Consider the following 20,541-nt stretch of genomic DNA (forward strand, 5'->3'; position numbering starts at 1 on the left):
ATTTTGTACCAATTTAAGAGAGTAGTTTTTGGATCATTGAATGTCACGGCCATATTTGTTGATGTCATGAATCGGGTCCTTGGATCATTTATGGATTTTGTAGTAGTGTACGTTGATGACATTATTATCCGATCAAAAGACTTCGAATCGCACATGAAGCATGTAGGTTTGGTACTGGAAAGGTTGCAGCGGGCAGGATTTACCTTGAAATTAGGGAAATGCAAGTTTTCCGTACAGGAATTTAAATTTCTGGGGCACTTAGTCACTACCTGTGGCTTTAAGAAAGATCCTATGTACGTGGAAAGTATAGTCCAGCTACGCAAACCTGAAAACTTGAAACAGCTTCAGCGATTGTTGGGATGTTTTAATTGGTTATCTAAGTATATACCCAATTATGCACTTGTGGCTCACCATTTATACGAGTTGTTGAAACAAAAGACCAAGTGGCATTGGACCATGGAAGCGGATAAAGCGCTCAAGATGTTAAAGGCTTTGGTCGTCCAAGAGGTCACTCTGAGCTATCCCAACTTTGAAAGAACATTTTACATTCAAACAGACGCTTCCCTAATTGGGGTAGGTGGTTACTGTTATCAGCTTATTGACGGTAACGTCAAACCCTTAGGTTTTGTCAGCCGACTGTTGAAGTCCTATGAGAAATCGTACACTTCCACCGAAATAGAAGTATTAGCTATTTTGTACACGATTGATAAATTTTCCTCCTTCCTAAAAGGCAGACAGTTTGTTGTAGTTTCCGACCATAAATCCCTCACTTGGTTAGAATCAGCACATTCTTGGAATGCCAGGCTGACGAGGTGGTTTATCCAAATTCAACAGTATTCTTTCGTTGTTCAATATTGTAAAGGCGTAGACAATATTTTGGCAGACACTCTTAGTAGGAGCTTTCCTGACATTTCTGATTCACAATTTATGATAAATGTATCCGTTGGTGCACAAACAGATGAGGAAGTGTTCACGAAAGAAGAGTTGATAAGTTTACAGAGTCAAGATGATAAGTTATCCGAGATTATTGACAACCTGATGGGAACAGGACAGAAAGTCCAACCTCGTTCGAGATCATGGAGTCAAAACGTACTGTATAAGGAATGATGTTCTCTATATCAAGGACTTTCATGATAACTCGCGTTTGAGGATTTGCGTCCCAGTGAAATTAATCGGTAAAATTTTAATAGCTTGTCATGATGATAAAGGACACTTTGGGGTGGCCAAAACTTTAGCTCAAATTTATCGCATGTTCTATTGGAGTGGAATGAAGACTGACATAAAAACATACATAAAAAATTGTGATCTGTGTCAGCGAACTAAGCCAAACAAACATCCGTCAAAATTTGTAGCCAGGTCACATTTTACTGATAAGCCTGGAGAGTTATTATTCATCGATTTACAGGGTCCGTTTATAATGGGGCCAAAACGAGAAAGGTTTTTGTTCACTGTGTTAGACGCAGCGACGAGATATTTAGTGGCTTATCCCGTTGTTAACAGCAATGCCTACACGATCGTGAACAAATTATCAAACATTTACTTTGTTCACTTAGGAGTTCCTAAAAAAATAATCTCAGACAATGGACCTCAGTTCAAATCAAATATTTTTAGGAATGCTATGAAATCTTGGGGGGTACAACTGACTTTCACTCCTGTATATCACCCGAGCTCAAATTTAGTTGAGCGTTACCATTCAGAATTAAATCGTTTAATGAGGGTGCTCTGTTCTTCGAATCATACCAAGTGGCCAGAGAAGGTGCCGGAAGCATTGAAATTGTTGAATGGATCTGTTTCGTCACAGACAGGTTATTCTCCTGCTGAGTTAAGACTAAACATGCCTATGCGTCTGGTTGACATGTCGTCTGTAGTTGCCCAGGATACTGATGTCCCATGGGATGACAAATTGGTAATGGCCAATCTGACTAGTCACCAAAAAAGGCGGGGTAAGTTGATAAAGTTTAATGCCAAGGAGAATGGTAAACCAGTGATTAAAGAGGGCGCCTTGGTCTTCGTAAAGAATCAAACGTTGAGCGGTTTGGGGGATAAAGTGATTAAAAAAAATTGTGAACTCTTTCTTGGTCCATATCTTTGTGTAAAAAACAACAAAGATTCTACGCTATCGTTGATAGATTGTGTCACAGGGGAACAAATAGTTGACCAATCCGTTCAGAACTGTAAATTGTGGAGTTGCTCAGAGGACAAGTTGGTGGTTTGGAAGAATAACTTGAGGGGTTTGAATTTAGAGAATGTGGAGCAGTGGCTGAAGCAACTTGAGGTTGCTGATGAGCGAGAAGCTTCCGGCAAGGGGAATCAAAGTAAGGTTGTGGGAAGAGAGGATTAAGGTTTTGTAAAGTCTCGTGTGGGTTAAGTGTGAATTAGTCTGCGGCGGGCCAGGAGGTCAAGTGGATGTAATTCTGCGGCGAACCAGCATACGAGATCAAAAACCTGAGATTTTCCTTCATTCTTTCAAATATGTTGAAATATATTCACAATCCGAATACGCCCCAGGGAGTCTTCCTTTCTAAAACAAATAGCACTGTATAACGTTCATAAGTCTCTGATGGAATGCGACTTTTCAGGAACAAAATTCGGTATAGCGTGGCGGGGGCCTGAAGCATAAAGTGATCCTGTACTGGAATGTGGGGCACCTGTTGCAAGGCTCGGTGTTTCTTCTTCCTTATGTAGAATAAAATAATCATCTAGGTGATGATTAGAATTATATATAGTGTATATAAGTGTAATGAATCTGTAACTATGTGACTGTTTAAGAACAAGTATATGTATTTATGATTAGTCAAATAGTATTGACCAAACCTAATAATTGATAATATGTTACTGGTCTTTGGCAAGGGTTAGCCCCTGTTGGGCGCCAAATATGACGGTTATTGTCATATGGCATCTTAATATTAAAAGAATGTAATGAATGTTCAGAACATTTAAATAATCTACTTACGTCCGTAAACTGGTACAATACGAAGTTCAGAAAATAACGCTAGATGGCACCATTTGTAAGTCATTATAAATTGTAAAATTCTTAAATCACATTGTACGTGAATGTTATTTCGAAGTTAAATTCAAAGTCATGGTTTTGCAAGTGCCTTTATAACAAATTTTAATCTCTTGTTGTTGAAGATCTCATTGTCGTAAAATTTACCGCCAAAAAACAGTTTGCTTTCGCTATGCACAAGGACATTTTGATGTGACGGCTGCTGCACGCAAGGACAATTTGCAGTGATGGCGAAAACCTATAAAATTTACAGCGTAATATTCTCCATGCTATCGCATGAATAAATATAGACAGTTTGTTCAAACGTATATTACAAAAATATCTTGGACATATGCATCTGCAAGTATTGTGATAATATACAACTATTTTAACTAACAAATTATCCTAGTTAAATCTGTTGTACAAAAAAGACGGTGGTACAGGTTAGAAGAAGAGAAAGAAAGAAAAAGTGGTTGGATCTGGAAAAAATGAGCGGAAGAAGCTTGTTGGTGAAGAAAAGGGATAATCTTTTCCCGTAAAATTTTGGTGATCACACATTTGTGAGACAAGGACTGAGTGTTGTTTCCACACCGGTAATGGGTGAGGAACGTCTTCAAGATTTGGAGAATGAAGATGCGTAAGTGATATGTTAAAAATATCGTGCCCAAATAGTCCGCAGTGGGACAGCGGCATGGTGTCTTTTCCCGGCTACAGAAGGTAAGCTGTTGTTTTCCAAACTTTTAGCATGAGCTCATGTCGACGCAAATTAGGTAGATCTACCAAAAATTAACAGTGTACAAATATGCATGCATTCGTGTGAGGCGTGTGTTGCAAGATAAATTACACAAAAATCATGTGCAATGTCATAATGTACATTAACTGACAGGCGACGTTTTCATTATCTGGTTAGAGCATTCTTTGTTAAAGAAACAAGAATCTTGTATTTTTCTATGATTAATAGTTGAACTGTGTACAGTGTGTTTGTAACTCATTGAGAGTGCATTAAATATCATAAGTGGTAAAGGATTTATGGTAATTTAAATTTTATTCAGAGTGACCTGTGGGGGGGCTTCCTCCAAAACAAGGGAAACATACTGGTTGGGGTTCTCAGTTCTCCTGGAGCGTCATACGAAAATTACTTATACTCAGATGGGGTTTCTGACGTCATATTTTATTTGGGGTAGTTGATCTCCCCCGGCAAATTTCCTCCCACCTGTGCTTTCAGGCACTGCGAGAGTGACCTGTGGGGGGGGCTTCCTCCAAAGTAAGGGATAATACTGGTTGGAGTTCTCAGTTCTCTTGGAGCGTCATAGGGGTAAGGGGCCCATGTGTGAGGGTGCTTTCATGACAGCCGCCATCTTGGATCGTCAAATTTTTCAAATGGCAAGAGAGCTATGTAGGGTATGAAAACACATTAGAAGTGTCCAAGAAATGCAATGCTGTAGGGGAGACCGGGGTAATTAGAACAGGAAACAGCCTGTAGAAGTTCCACTGTAAATTACTCAGAAAGTTACTGATGGATTTTTTAAAAATTTCTACCATTTCAAAGAACATCTTTTGTATATTTTTGAAAAAAATAATGACCATACCTGCATTGCAAATACTCGTCCAAAAAAAAAATTGTCATGACACCATAAAATTGTTCCAATTACCCCATTTGGGGTTAATGGAACATAAGTTAGAAATTTCAACTGAATAGCTTTAGATTGCTGTTGGGGTAATAAGAACATCATATATAAATGTCTCATTTATCCTGCAAATTTGAACACAATAGCTCTACTTCTTCTGGAGTTATCAATGCTTGTTTAAATAAAATCCCAAGTTAACGTCTTTTTTCATAAAGTTCAATTTCCCAGCTGTGAAGCAAACATGTGTGAATGAAAATCAGTGTTCTATGATTTATTTGAAAGGTTACAGGCCATTCTACAATGTAGTAAAGAAAAAACTTCTAATAGTTACATGTACAATCTAGTATATCAATTAGAAAAAGTACAAAAAAGCATCTTTTTTGGAGGAAAACTTACTCCAATTTGTAACAAGTAGTGCTAATACTTCTAAAAACACTTAAGATAACTTACACTAACAGGTTTAACTGTCGTGAAAAACTAATATATACAGAAATTAAGCTTATCAGTCTCAAAAAACAATTATATATGAAACCATAAAATATAGGCTACATGACAAAAGCTACACCAAAGAACACTTGACCCATATTAACATTTGTCAGTTTGTCACCAGTAGATCTACTGATTTGAATGTTTGATTTCTTTTTTGAAAGCTTCATACTTGCTCTTAATGATGTCATACAATGGAAGGGTAAATGGACCGATTCCATTTAACTCCAAAGGTCCGTAAAATATAAACTTCCTATCAATTTCCTCAACATCAGGTCTTCGTGGCCAATCGAACTTGCCAGTTTCTTTTTCCTCCAGAAACTTGATTGTTGCTTTAGACTGGCCATTAGAGATTTTAATAATTCTACCAACATACCACTTTCGCTCGTAATATACAGCGTAGTACTTTTCCAGTTTGAATAGGACTACATCGTCATCCTCTGATTCTATTTTACTATGTATATCACAATATACTTATCTAATGATTACAATTACCGTTTTTTGAATGTTGATACAAAATACCAAGTATGACATTATATTATACATTGTACAATTTTAAAGAGTTGACCTTTGTATATAAACCTTGATGCCAATGCAAATGTACACAATTTCAATAAATTTAATTATAAATTTGAATGTATCATATCTTTCTTGTCTGAAAGAACACATATGATTGAAGATATTTGTTTTTCATATTGCCAGTCAAAAATAACTGTTATGACTAAATTATTATAAATATTGCACAAATGTGGAACTTTGAACTTAGCCTAACCATTTTCAAATGTTGTTATGACAATGTATTATTTTTATTGTCATATTCATGGTATTTCAAGATGATGTTCTTATTACCCCATGACTGTTCTAATTACCCCAAGCAAAATCAAGCAAATTACGCAATGTTCTAATAACCCCTTTGGAGAAATTTTTGGGGTAATAAGAACTTTGCTTATAAAAACCAGGCAAAATGCCCATAGACAACCAAACTCACATGAAAAGATGTGTGCCCTTATGTTTTATTATAGGGGTGAAGAAAATTTTGCAAGGGTTCTTTCATTCACATCCAGTATATGCAGAAGCAGAGAAACACCAAACATGCGTCACATCATTTTTTGCAGGTGTATAATAAAAGTCAAATAAAACTTACTTTTGTGTAGTTATTCCAATAACAAATTTTCTGCATGTAGGTTTAGTGTAGGTACATAGGTATGAAATATTATTACACCAGTCTTTTCGTTTTAAATTATTCTACATTAACATGTTCCAATAACCCCATGTTCTAATTACCCCGGTCTCCCCTAATTAGTTTTGTAATGGTACTTCTTTTTGTAATGGCCCCCTTGACGTTTGAAAAATTTGACCTCGATCCAATATGGTGGCCATGTTGTGGCACCCTCACACATGAGTCCCTTAACCTGATGTACCCGGGCAAAATTGATCTGCCATTACCACATCCGTTTCAGAGGAGGGGAAAAGTCTTCGGACTTTTGAATCACTCCATATATATAAAAAAGGCAATCTACACCATGCACATCAAGCAACATGCCATGGAGGTAAATCAGCACCATGCTCTGTCCACCTTTTCTATCCAAGTGGAAATGAGAGAGCAGGTATATTACAGGAAAAATTCCCCCCACCTGAAACCATCAACCTTGCATCTCCCATGTGATCAGATGCCCTACTGATTGGATCTCCATGGTTCCAAAATCAATAATATACAGTGTCATGCCAGAAGGGACCCCTTTGGGCTGAAGGTGCTAGGTTCCCCTTAAATCATATTTGATTGATTTATTTTACTTTGTATTTATGCCACTATTTGGCTAATCAGAAAGATGAGGATAAAATTGATTAAGGGAAATTCACAAAGAATGCCCAGGCCTGGATTTGAACCTGGGACCCCTGGCATCATAGCACATTGTGCTAACCTCTCTTCCACGGAGGCTGCTCCCTTTAAATTGGTGAAGGGACATGCACAAAGAATGCCCAGGCAAGGATTCGAACCTGGGACCCCTGACATCATAGCATATTGTGCTAACCGCCCTGCCATGGAGGCACCATCCATATATTTTAAGCGTTGCCATTACCTTTGATTGGTAACATAGTGTATCCAAGCATACTAAAAATTTTGTTAGTTTTCAACAGCAAAACCACTGACTACCATGAATCTGTGCTGCATGCATCTAGGATAAAAACTAGCAGGTTTTTTTTTATTATTTTTTAATAGACTTTCATCATAAAAACAAGGTCTTAATGATCAAATGTTAAACATACCTCCATAAACAATGTTCAGTATCAGGTTGATGCAAAAATAATGGCTGATTTATAATGCTATAACTTGGCTCAATTTTTTTTATTATTCAACATATTTTCGTCAATGAGAAATGAGTTCATTTATTCTGGTATCATAAAATTCCAGGCTTCTGGAGTCGACAAACTCTCGGAAGGCGATTTTGGTAGCATCCTGGTTGTTGAAGCATTTCTCCCGTAGGAAGTTGTAGAGATGGTTGCAGAAGTGGTAGGCATTTGGTGAGGGGTCCGCTGAGTATGGTGGGTGAGGCCGAGTTGCATAGCTCAATTCGTTCAGCTTCTGCTGTGTTGGTTGTGCAATGTGCCGTCGAGCATTGTCGTGCAGAACGACTGACCAATGCTGGACACAGGTGAAGTTTCTGGTGCATTTCATAAATTTCATGACAATACTTCTCTGCTGTGATGGTTTCACCAGGATTAAGAAAGTTGTAGTGGATGACTCAGGCAGCAGACCAGCAAATAATCCCCATGACCTTCTTTTCGTGCAATTTCGGCTTTAAGAAGTGTTTAGGAGTTTTATCTTGGTCCAACTATTTTGCTGAATGTTGTCGATTGTCGTACAGTATCCACTTTTCGTCGCACATCACAATACGTTCAAGAAATGAGTCGTCGTAGTTGTGCAAAAGGAGAGCATAGCTCACTTTAAATTGGCAGTTCTCGTTCAAGTCGTGAGGCACCCACTTATCCAGATTTTTCACCTTTCCAATTTGCTTCAAATGGCAAACAATGGTCAATTGATTAATGCTGAGTTGTTCTACAACTTCTCGTGTTGTTTTCAGCGAGTCAGCTTTGTTATCACCTTCAGATGGATGCTGTCAACTTCCGACAGATGTCCACAACCCTCCTCATCTTTGACACTCATATCGCTGGTATGGAATTTTTGGAACCATCTTCACACTGTATGCTCAAAAATGCTTTAATCACACTACACTTTAGTGACATTTCCAGTTGCTTCCATGGCATTACGACCAAGTTTGAACTCTTGAAACAAAACGATGCGCATTTTTTGCTTGACAGCATCAAATAAGCTTTAAATTTATGCATAGCAAGTAATGTAATCAATGTGATGTATTAGAAAAAATCATTTGCAAAACACACAGTGAAGCAATTCAGCTATTATTTTTGCACCAACTCTAATACTTGGCCTTGCCAAGCAGTGGAAGTTTGTCATTTTACAGTGTTTTTTTTTTTACTACTTTATATCACATGAAGACAATATTGGCTACTGGTACTGTTAAAAAAAAATAGTCAGTCCATTGTAATATGTAAATATATTTGGGCCATTTTATAAAATTTCAACCAACCCATGTCACCTCACCATTTTTAAAAATTTTAATTATCGAACAACTTATTTCCATTACATTTAATTGTTCAAAACCATTGACATTTTTTTTTCCACATGGATGTAAAAATGAAAAATTTTGAAAAAAAATATCCACATGTTCAGTTGTGATAAATAAAATGGGCAACTTATTTCTGAAGAAACTTTCAAATCATTACATTTGGAATTATAGAACTGAAATGAATATGGCTACTAGATCTAAACACAAAGCTGAAAAAATTTTCAGTGTTTGTTTTGAACACAACTTTTAAATTATGTCTTCCACGGTATTAACCCCAATGCCCAGCATATTTTCACTGTGAGCTTCTGTATTGCTTTCAATGAAAAGTAATACTTTGGAAACTATGATTGGCAGTTACAAATCATACCTCATTATGTTCCGTACAGACATAAAAATGAATTTTGCAAGATAATTAGAAGAAAAAACATCTTTTTCAGTTCTGAAATAAAAATGACAATAAAATGGAAGCATCAATTGTTGCGGCGGCGAGGGAGGTCCCATGTACTGCATCAGCAACATACCCACAGTTGATGTGTCACAGCAGCCCTATAGGACCACCGGACAATGACAGTGGAGGATAACTCGAAGGTAGTTCAGAGAAGCAAGGTGTGGTGACAAGGAAAGACAGCGTAACCAGCAGAGGTGAAGGTCCCCATTTGTCCAGAGTATCTTCAAAAATGGGACTAAAGATTGGATATGGATATCGACGCCCTCCATGTGTGCCACTGGCTCTTTGGTTGTGTGCTAGATGCATCTGGAGGAGAAGCAGCATGACGACGGAAGATAGAAACCTGCAACACACGAATCATTATATTTTTAATATTCTGTGTGAACCGTTACCCTTTTAATCGTCATTATTGTTGGCATTTCCGATTTGCACCAACAGATGATGTCTGAGCGCAAATATATTTTAGCGGTGATCTACCCTGATTTGAAGGGAAAAAATTAAGACCCCTTTAATTTCGAAATTTTATCCTTTGTTCATGTCACTATGCCCTAATGAACAACCTCTATTCAGATAACATTAACCACAATTACATGTTTTGTAGTTGTGTGCTTGTCTGCACACACACACAAATCTTACTTTGCCTCTAATTTTGCATCATCATTCTCAATTTACCGAGTACAGTACGGTGTTGCGATAACGTAAATGCCCCTTTAAGGACAAAGCATGTGGCAACTAGGTGATGTCAGTTCTCATTGAAGTTCGTACCAGCAAACAGCCTCAATGGTGGAAGGTACGTTGAAATTTCAAGCACAATTCTGAAAACCTCATATTCCCAACAACTTTCCCCTCTTTCAGTTTCTCGCCATCTGCACTAATAACGCAGTTGTCCTATGGTGTTACACTTTTGAAACACCCTGTACATATACAGATTGTCAAAAATTCAACTATTGTTATTTCATGGGCTTAGTCTGACACTGTTTTGAATGCTACCATCGAGTTCTGGCTCATCCAAAACATGATCAAATAGCTGAAAGGGTTATTTTTAGACTTTTCGCGGCCATATTGGCTGCCATGTCTAATATTATTTGGAAAATTGGTTCTTTTTAATTTCTTATCATAATAGTCATAAACTGCAAATTAGGTGAAAATAAGATGTGATGAATGATAAATAACTGCAGTAAACTAACAGGTTTCAGGTATAGAATCTTCATCATGACCGCCATTTTGAAGACTCCATTACACACAAACTAGGGCTTAAAAACTTGGGGTCTGGGGCAGTTTAGGTTCGGGAATGAATGTAGTATCCGCCCTCAAAGGGTACATTCTCCGCCGGAAATGAAATACAGTGTGTCTGAAAAGTCACACAACCTGGTGTTTAAGACCATATAATGGAATGAGAAGAAACGCTTTTTGCCAAGAGAATGTCCTGTATATTGGGAAAATTTAGAGAGACAAACATATGTAAGAACATGAATGTTTTAATAACAAATAAGCAAAGTGTTGCCAAAGGCGGATTTTTTTTTTTTTTTTTTTTTTTTTTTTGCAAATCGTGTGTATTGATGCATATTGATGCACAGAACTCACTGAGGTAAATTATTGCAATATTTCACAATACCAACGAACAATTTGGATGGCCATCTATTGAATTTGACAGAAAAAGAACTTTAAATGGGTTGTTCCAAAAATCGATGTTTTCACAATATTACGAGGGACACTGGCAACACTGTTGCTGTCACGTGTCACTAACAGACGCGTGTTACCTCAGGCTATCACACTAAGGCACTTTTAACGACAAAGGAGAAAGTTGGTTATTCTCGAACATATGCAAGAAATTACATACATCTTGCACCCCTGAAATGTGGGTACAGAAGAACGTGTATCAATTATGTTTTCTGTGCCTTAGGTGGTTGCTGTTTGCCGCGAATGGCATTCCAGATTGTGTCTACTTATGCTGACGTCGTGTGTGTGTGTTTTCAAAATGCCATATTCTACACAGGAAAGAGTGTTTATTGTTGAAGAATATATCCGAACATAGTCATATTCTGGCATAAGAGAAGCATTTAGTGCCAAGTTCCGACTACTCCCTCTCCAGATAAGTCATCAATTTTTCATCTTGTACAAAGGTTTCGCCAAACTGGGTCAGTATAGTGGAACCACGAGGAAAGAAACCTGCACAGAACCTCATCGTGCTGGCAGGTGGGGAAAAACACAGGGGGAAGAAGCCTTCGGCATGGCCAATGTCAGTGTTGCCAGACCTATTGATTTCTCGGGAGAGTTCCTTAATAAACTATTGCTATGGCACCTCCAACGGCCTGCTCAAAAACACATTTCCTGCTCATCTTACTTGAACATGGAGGGGAGAGGTAGAGTGGAACTCCACTCAGCCATGAAAAAAGGGTTGTTTGAACTGTGAAATTATGCCAAATGATACTAAATTGTGCTAGGACATTATTATTATTTTATTACTATTACTACATTACTATTTTTAGATGGTTGCATTATATTCCACCCAAAAATGTATTTCTATTTTAGTTATTTTATGTCACTTTTGTGCTTCTACGGTTAAGTACGACAATATGGATGAATGAAAAACTGATGAAATGGATGCATAACTGATGGATAAAGCATGTGAGTGTTAATAACAAGAAATTTGCTAGAGAACGAAGCGGCATAGTTCAATTACAAAGAGAATAATGCACCCCCCTTCCCCATAGTTGCTTCCAACCTTCATCGGCTTGAAAATACTTAATTTTCTATCCTTAATATACTATTCTATACTTAAATAGTTAATTTTCTACAAAATTATATAGCGGCATGGACGTCCAGAAGGAAGTGCAAGGATGATCGCCACCCCCTCCTCTTCTGGAAAATGAATGTTGATAAAAGTACCTATTATTTCAGATGTATGAGTTGATTTCAGTCACAGTATTTTACTGTACATCCATTATTAGGAATGTATGAACATTATTACGGGATAATATGCCTCGTTTACCTGCCTGATAAAAACACATTGTTTCCCCTTCGCTGGAAAACATCTGCGGACGTCCCCTTCGAACATTTGCTTTAATTTGTAGGGATACCCACATTTCAGGGTTGCAAGGTGTATGTAATTTATTGCATATGTTCAAGAATAACCAACTTTCTCCTTTGTCGTTAAAAGTGCCTTAGTGTGGTAGCCTGAGATGAAACACATCTGTTAGTGACACGTGGCAGCAACAGTGTCCCTCGTAATATTGTGAAAACATCAATTTTTGGAACAGCCCATTTATTGCCTTGTGCAATGATTTTAAAACTTCGTCAAAGTTCTTTTTCTGTCAAATTCAATAGATAGCCATCCTAATTGTTCGTTGGTATTGTGAAATGTTGCAATAATTTACCTCCGTGAATTCTGTGCATCAATACACACGATTTGCAAAACAAAAGTTTCCGCCTTTGGCAACACTTTGCTTATTTGTTATTAAAACATGCATGTTCATACATGTGTTCTCTAAATTTTTCCAATATACAGGACATTCTCTTGGCAGAAAGCGTTTCTTCTCATTCCGTTTCGCTATGCCGTTATATGGTTGTAAACACCGGGTTGTCTGACTTTTCGGACACTCGTTATTTTCCGGTGTTCTGACCCCACTACATAAATTTTACGTCTGCTAAAAGTCCTGTATTTAAGAAAGGAAATAAAACTTGAGAACTAAATGCCATAAGGGATATGAAATTGGTTAACGATTTTTTTTGTACTTTGTTTCAAGTTTGAAAAGTGCAGGCTAAAATTGAAACGGACATGGATGAGGTTCCGAATGATAAAGGTTAAACATTAAATTTGAAAGTTCTTTATGTGTAGAACTAAATGCAAGTTTGAGAAAAATATTTCAATGTCAGTTTTGAACACTTGAAGATAGAGAAGTAACTGGTTAATTTATAAAATAATGATGGTTGGTCGATATAAAAATGACAACACTGTTGTTAATTTGTCAAAATTACACAGTATATATATATATTGTACAGTGGGATGCACAAGTATTGCTTGGTAAATTGCCCATTATTTTTTCCTACATATGTTGATGCAGAGGTTGTATACACCTTGTTTGCCATTGTTTGTTTAGTTTCAATTTTTGTAGCACTCTGCATAAAACTAAAGAATAAACTTGGACATTTCTTGGTAATGTGTGTGTCCCACTGTGGAACCTTTTTTTCTTTTAATTTGTTGAATGTTTTAATTTGTAGTAACTAATCTGATATTTTTTCCCAGGTGGAAGCAGTGTCGATGGATTTTCGAGGAGCAAGGTTCCAAATCTGGAAGAAATTCAAGGTCTTCTCCTATCAGCTTAGTGGCTGCAGATATCCATGCATGTTCTTCCTGCGTAGAGAGTACATATGATTGAAGGAAAACCATTGGCATTCTCTATTGTATCTATTTTCATAACTAATAAAGTATATTGCAAACATGCAATTTTTATTTGGTTTTGAAATAGTAAACTGCAGTTAATATTATTTTAAGAAATTTTTGAACCTCCCCCACCTGAACATTTTTTGCCAAATATTGATAAGAATAGACTGGGGTAGGAATGTAACAAACATACAAGGCTCCTCTTAACATAAAGTGGTGTATTTGGAAGAGTTCTAGTACAATTTTGGCAATGATCGAGACTGTTGGTACATCGAAAAGAAATGTTCAGAATGCTGTCTGAATCATTTTTTTTAAATGTACCAACAATCAATCGTATATCATTGCCAAAATGGGATTTGAACCCTCTCAAATACACCACTTTACGTGGAAAGGAGCATATAAAAATTTTAACTTATTACAAATAACTACAAAACATGGTTTTATGACGGTATCATAACGAGTACCATCATAATGTGAAAAATAAAATAATTTTATTACTCGAAATCTACGATTTAAGCTCATATTTGGTAGTTTATATTTGTAGAAAATTAATTTGCATCGCTTTGGCTTTGTTTTAATGGAAGTATGTATGTAAACTGCACGTATTTAAAATATTTTTTATATATCTCAGCGATGTAATTTGGTTAGTGAAGTATCAAGAATATGCTTACCATAAATTGTCAATTTTATGCATAATCGCACATATGTTTGGTTTCAACAGCTTTTATTTGCTCTTTCATTACTATATGGGTACGAACATGTATTTAAAATGTATAACTAACACGTACAATCCATTTGAAATAAGTTTTGGCAGAATTTCGACGATAAACTTACGATTTGCTAAATTGAGCGCCTTGAAGAGTAATCCTAAAGTTGTGAAGTAATCCTAAAACTGGAAACATAGCCAACTCACATAAAGGGAAAAATCTAAGTTGTGCGTAAATAACCTTTTTCCCACCAAAATTGTAAAACTTAAAATAACTGAAAAAGGTGAAAATAAAATACGTAAACATGTAATAGAATATTGTAATATCTATTTTATTGTATCTAATTTATTTTACAAGCATTTTAATGTATAATAACTGTACAATTCTAAATTTGTCACTTGAAAAGTATTCGCAAGTTTGTATTCTGTGCTAAAAGTTGTAACAGTGTGAGTTTGGATACACTGCTTCATCTGAAAGATCAACCTAGACGGAAATGGAGTCGCTAAAAGTTTTCGGAAACTGAAATTGGAACAATCTAATTATAACGTGAAGATTCGACGATCTAATGTGATATAGCAGCACAGATAAGTACAATATTCGAATTTAATACTCGAAATTGCGTCGCAAAGTGCATAAAAGGTCCAAAGGACATTAAAATAGTGACCCGATGGAATCACGCAATATGGCAGCCATCTTCGTTTGAAACTGAATATTCAGATAAGTATTATACGCATGTAGCTACATAAATCAAAGGCCTAGTTTGAAAATACGAAATATTATTTACTTTGAATGTGAAAAGTTTATAGTACACGCAAGCATGCATAATTTGTCTTGGATAGTTCTTCGTTATAATCGAGCGTTTAGTGCAAATCGTCTCGTAAAAATCTTGGAAACTTGGAACAATTTTCCATATGCTTATAAGTTGACTTGAGATCGTGACCTATATGTAAAAGAACTTGAAATATAAAAATGTGATATTAAAATGTAAAATCTTAGTTGATTACATGAATGTATGCTGAATACGGTATATTAACGGATATTTCATACTTGTGAAGTTTATTTATAATACACTGTTCATTAATAATTAACATGTGGTAATTTTATTATTTCTGCTAAAACTAACACAGTTATTTGTAAGGTTAAGTTGATGTACATAAATATTTGAATTGAACTTATGAAAAACTTATGGTTTTAAATATGAAAATAATTAATTAATCCTTGTTAAGAAATATATGACCGTGTCATTCAATAAGCCGAGGAAAGAGCGTCATATATAGAAGATTGATGAGACTCATCTTGTCTCAATAATATTAAATTATATAGACTCATTTTCCATCTATAAGATGATGATGTTGAAATTGTAGTGTACCTATTATTCGAATAGTGAATCTCGTGTTGTCTCTTAAGTGATAGGAGGAAGTGAAATATATAAATTGTTCAATTTCTATATCTATATAAATAATTACTAAGTCTGTTTTCATATCTTAACAATGACACAAGCTGTTGAAGGAAATTTCACACTGGCGGACATTGTAGGGTTAATTAATGCACAAAGTAGTAAACTAGACACTACTTTGCAGGTACATAGTAGTAAACTAGACACTGCTTTGCAAGTGCAAGCAGAGCATAATACCAATATAGACACAGCTTTGCATGCACTAAACGAAGCAAGTAAGTCTCATACTAAGGAGTTTAAAGATCTCAAAATTGATATAGGTCAGTTTAGAAATGAATGTATGCTTAGGTATGAGAGAGTAGTAAAAGATTTGCATGCTCTAGACAAGAAAGTGAATGTAGAATTGGTATCGTTAGCGGATGATGTCGAAAACAAAATCGAGAGTGCTATAGAGGATCTGTCAAGGCAATTTGACATGAAGTTTGAGAAATGTTTCAAGGCTTGTGAGGAGAATGATCTGTCTTTGTGTACAGTTAGGAAGGATTTAGGACAAGTACATACTGCATTAGAACAATTACAGTTGAATAGACCATTAGAGAATAAGATAGCTAGGGGTGATCAGCTTGATAAGAGCGATGTTGATTACGAATCCGATGTCAGAAGTCACGTCATTCTGTCATCCAAACTTCCACCTAATGTTAATAATCGTAGTGAAGATGATAGTAATGTACAATATGTTAAGGTTGCTCCAAATAGTGACATGTTGAATGATGGTGCAGTTACTTATTTAAATGTTAACATTAGAAAGGCTATGTCACTGATCGAGTCTAGTTTAACAACCATGGTCAATAATGTACTGACTCCAGTTACGGTCAGAACAAATATGACATCAAAGAATGTAAATGTGAATTCAAAGCAGATTGATCTAAATCATGAAAGCCATGAAGGTGTAAGTCGACCTAGTGTTGGTTACGTTCCGCATGACTACGGTAAATGCACGCATCTTTCTGGTGCAATTTCTGATTCGGAAACTGATTGTGAGGTCAACTCAGTTCATGATAGTACATGCGTAGATGATGGTCCGTATAGTAATACTAGACTGGCTAATAAGCGAAATAAGTTAAAACGTGACAGGTTAATTAGTAGGGTTGGACAGAATGTAAGCAATACTCCTCAGATAACTCCTCCGACAAATGTTCCAAATGTTAAACATTCGGAAGTTGATCCGTCGAGAGATACATCAAAGGTTAGGTATAAGCCAATAATTAAACCACAAGATTTGAGGCATTTTCCTCATTTTGATGGTGTTTCTTCAGATATAATACCATCTGAATTTATAGAAAAGGTAGAGGAAAACCTGGAAATTTACAATATTCATGAGTTGAATATTTGAATTATTTACCTAAATTACTCGCAGATTGTGCGCGTACCTGGTACATTGAAAATAAATTAAAATTTAAGTCTTATCCTGAGTTTAAGGCAGATTTCTTATCCCATTATCAAAACGATAGGTGGAAATCTGTAAATTTGACTAAAGTTCTAAATTCACCTTATGAAAAAGACAGTAAGGAGAACTTATTGCAGTTTGCGAATAAGAATTACAAAAAACTAAAATCTATACAACCACACGCTGATGAAGCACATCTTATTGCTCAGTTATCTTCGTTGTTACCTTACAAAATAAGTGAACACTTGGTGGTGAATAATATTCATACACTGAGACAAACTTTGCAGGCCATAGAAAATTTTCAGTCTTTAAAAAATAATCCCATTAGGTATATGGATTCTAGTAAAACGTATGGTAACCAAAAGAATAAATCTAAGATAGCTAATGTGTCTATGTTTAAGGAGCAAAATGACCAAAGTATGTCTAACAGAAATGGGTTAAGAAACTTAGGGTATAATAATAATGCTGGATCTGCTCGTAAATCCTATGCTAATGGTAGGACATGGGTAAAAAATGATCAAATTTCTAGACAGGTAAATCTTGGTTCGAGGCAGGAAAACTCTTAGATGCTCCTGATACAGGAGGTGTCTTGAGCATCAAAGCGGTTGAAAATCCTCCTTTTCCCAAAGCTCAATATAATGCACACTCAAGCGAAATAAATAATAATCATCATTGCGATTTAGGTGAGTTCGTTCCTAAGTTAGGAGATCATCAATTACTTGGTGACAGTATGTTAGTTAGATATGCTAATAGTATTTTGGGTTACAGATGGAATGCGAATGAATCTGCTTCCAGATTCATAGGTTTGTGTGTCTCGGGACAAACCATTGATGATCTGCATAGGCGTGTATCAAATGCTAAGAAAATCTCACACAAAATATTGGTCATGATAGGTACCAATGATTTAATTAGGAAACGTAGTTTTGAACAAATGCAGTTATCCTTCAGTAAACTCTTGAATACATTGAAAAGTAAATGTGCCGAAATTTTGATACTATGTTTGCCACCTCTTCCTAAATATATGTCATTTCCTCATGAACAATTGTGGCAGACATGGAATAATTTCAATCTATATTTGATGTCATTACACGACGAGTTTAAAGTAAAAGTATACAATATAGCCCCTTTGTTCTTCTTAAGAGAATGATTGCATAGATAGCTCTTTGTACCAGAAATTCCTTGGTCACCCGTCCAGAGGTAGTGTAGATATGGTACATTGGAATTATGCGGGAATGACTAAGGTTAAACAATTTTTGTATAGTATGGTTTTTGGCTGTACACCTTGTACATCTAATGATAAAGTGGGTAGAGATATAAAAGTGCAAGCTACTGTGCACAATGTCAATGTTGGTCATTTTAGGGATGCAAACAGCATTGAATGTTATCCCGATGAGGATAACGTTTTGTCCTTGCGGAAAAACTAACAAGCGACCTTTGTTTTAAAGTGGGTGATGAAGGTCAAGTTAATAATCCCACTACTGATAACATTAATTTAGGGAAATGGGAAGAATTTCATAATAGTGACGAATGTGAATCAAAAGAAATTCCTACACCAATTAATGCTCTCGGCAGTAACACACTTACTGCAAAATTAAAAGTTTTAATATTTGATAAATTTTATACTGCTCTCTGCGACACTGGCGCAGAAATTAGTCTGCTTTCTAATACTATTTGGAAAGAAATTAATATTAAGGCCAGTAGACCCAGGCTCACACCTGCTGATAATGTGAGATTGGTGGATTTTTCTGGTAATAAGAAAACCAAAGTATTAGGTATGGTTAAACTGATTATTCAAATAAGTAATTTACAATGTTATGTTCAGTTTTTGATGGTTCACAATTTACAAGTGGATATCATTTTGGGATTAGATGTGTTATATGCACTTCAAGCATCATTAAATTTTAAAGATCAAACAATAACATGTGGCTCCGATGAAGAACGCACTTTCACGTGCTTCATGCCAATAATTGAAGATGGCAATAATTTGTCTTATTTTGAGTGTTCTCATGTCAATAATTATAATGGCTTGGATGATAAGTCCAAGTTCAACCTGCAAAAGTTCGAAGAGTACATGAATAAGGCTGATTCGCTTACCAATGAACAAAAAACTTCGTTCATAGAGTTACTACTCCAATATCAAGAAATATTTTCTAATAAGCCTGGTTTGTGTAACGATTACGTTCACAAAATGGTTTTAGATACTGATCTACCTATAGTAGGCAAAAATTATCCTATACCTTTTGCTTATAGAGATCAGGTGCGTGAACAAATAAAAGTCATGCTTGATTGGGATGTTATTGAGTTGTCTAATTCAGAATATCTGTCCCCACTTTTAGTAGTTCCTAAATCTGGAGGGGGTATACGTTTATGTGTTGATCTCAAAAGAGTAAACCAGCATGTTAAGCTTATTCAAGTGCATCCTATAAAAATACAAGACTTATTGGTAGAATTCCAAAATTGTAAATACTTCACTTCGGTGGATCTTTTGAATGCTTTTTGGCAAATTAATCTACATCCTGACAGCAGAAAATATACTGCGTTTATGTTCGAAGGTATCCTATATCATTTTAAAAGAGTTGTATTTGGTTCAGTAAATGGTACAGCTGTATTCGTCGATGCATTAAATCGTGTGCTTAAGGACTGTAGGGATTTCGTGGTAGTTTATGTTGATGATGTTATCATAAAGTCTCAAGATTTTGCATCTCACATAATGCATGTAAGAACAGTTCTTGAAAAATTGAGGCAAGCAGGCATGACGTTGAAACTTGATAAATGTGAGTTTTGTAGATCAGAAATAAAATTTTTGGGTCACATTATTACTTCGCAGGGGTATAAGAAAGATCCTAAGTATGTAGATTCCATTGTCAATTTGCCTGTGCCAAATTCGGTTAAGCAACTGCAAAAAATCCTAGGTTGTTTTAATTGGTTGAGCAAATACATAAAAAATTATGCCATCATAGCACAACCTATGTATGACTTGTTGAAGGCTGGTAAGAAATGGCAATGGAATGACCAAGCTTCTACAGCTTTTAAAACACTAAAAGATAAAGTTAGTGAACAAGTACTTTTATCTTTTGCTAACTTTTCACACACTTTTTATGTTCAAACCGACGCATCAATAATAGGTGTTGCAGGATATTGCTATCAACTGATTGATGGTAACATCAAACCTCTCGGTTTCGTGAGTAGATTACTCAGAAGTTATGAAAAATCTTACACTTCTACAGAATTGGAGGTTTTAGCAATATTATTTACTATTGATAAGTTCTGTTCACTGTTAAAAGGCAGACATTTTATTATCATAACTGACCATAAGGCACTTACCTGGTTAGAAACGGCGCACACATGGAATGCACGTTTAACTCGTTGGTTTGTACAATTACAACAGTATTCCTTCCAGGTTCAATACTGT

The 20,541-nt window shown here is 35.9% G+C and overlaps 1 protein-coding gene across 1 annotated transcript in view; it reads left to right on the forward strand.

Annotated features, from left to right (window-relative positions):
* LOC145996455 (uncharacterized) overlaps positions 1-13,547 on the forward strand; it is a 112,954-nt gene extending 99,407 nt beyond the window's left edge. Inside the window, exon 7 of the mRNA XM_083132942.1 lies at positions 13,442-13,547. The gene's annotated coding sequence lies outside the window, so the exon portion shown is untranslated. The remainder of the gene's footprint in view (positions 1-13,441) is intronic.
* The last annotated feature ends 6,994 nt before the right edge of the window (positions 13,548-20,541 follow it).

This window comes from Lepisma saccharinum, chromosome 12 (genome assembly GCF_977018435.1).
Source record: "Lepisma saccharinum chromosome 12, izLepSacc3.1, whole genome shotgun sequence".
Taxonomy (NCBI): domain Eukaryota; kingdom Metazoa; phylum Arthropoda; class Insecta; order Zygentoma; family Lepismatidae; genus Lepisma; species Lepisma saccharinum.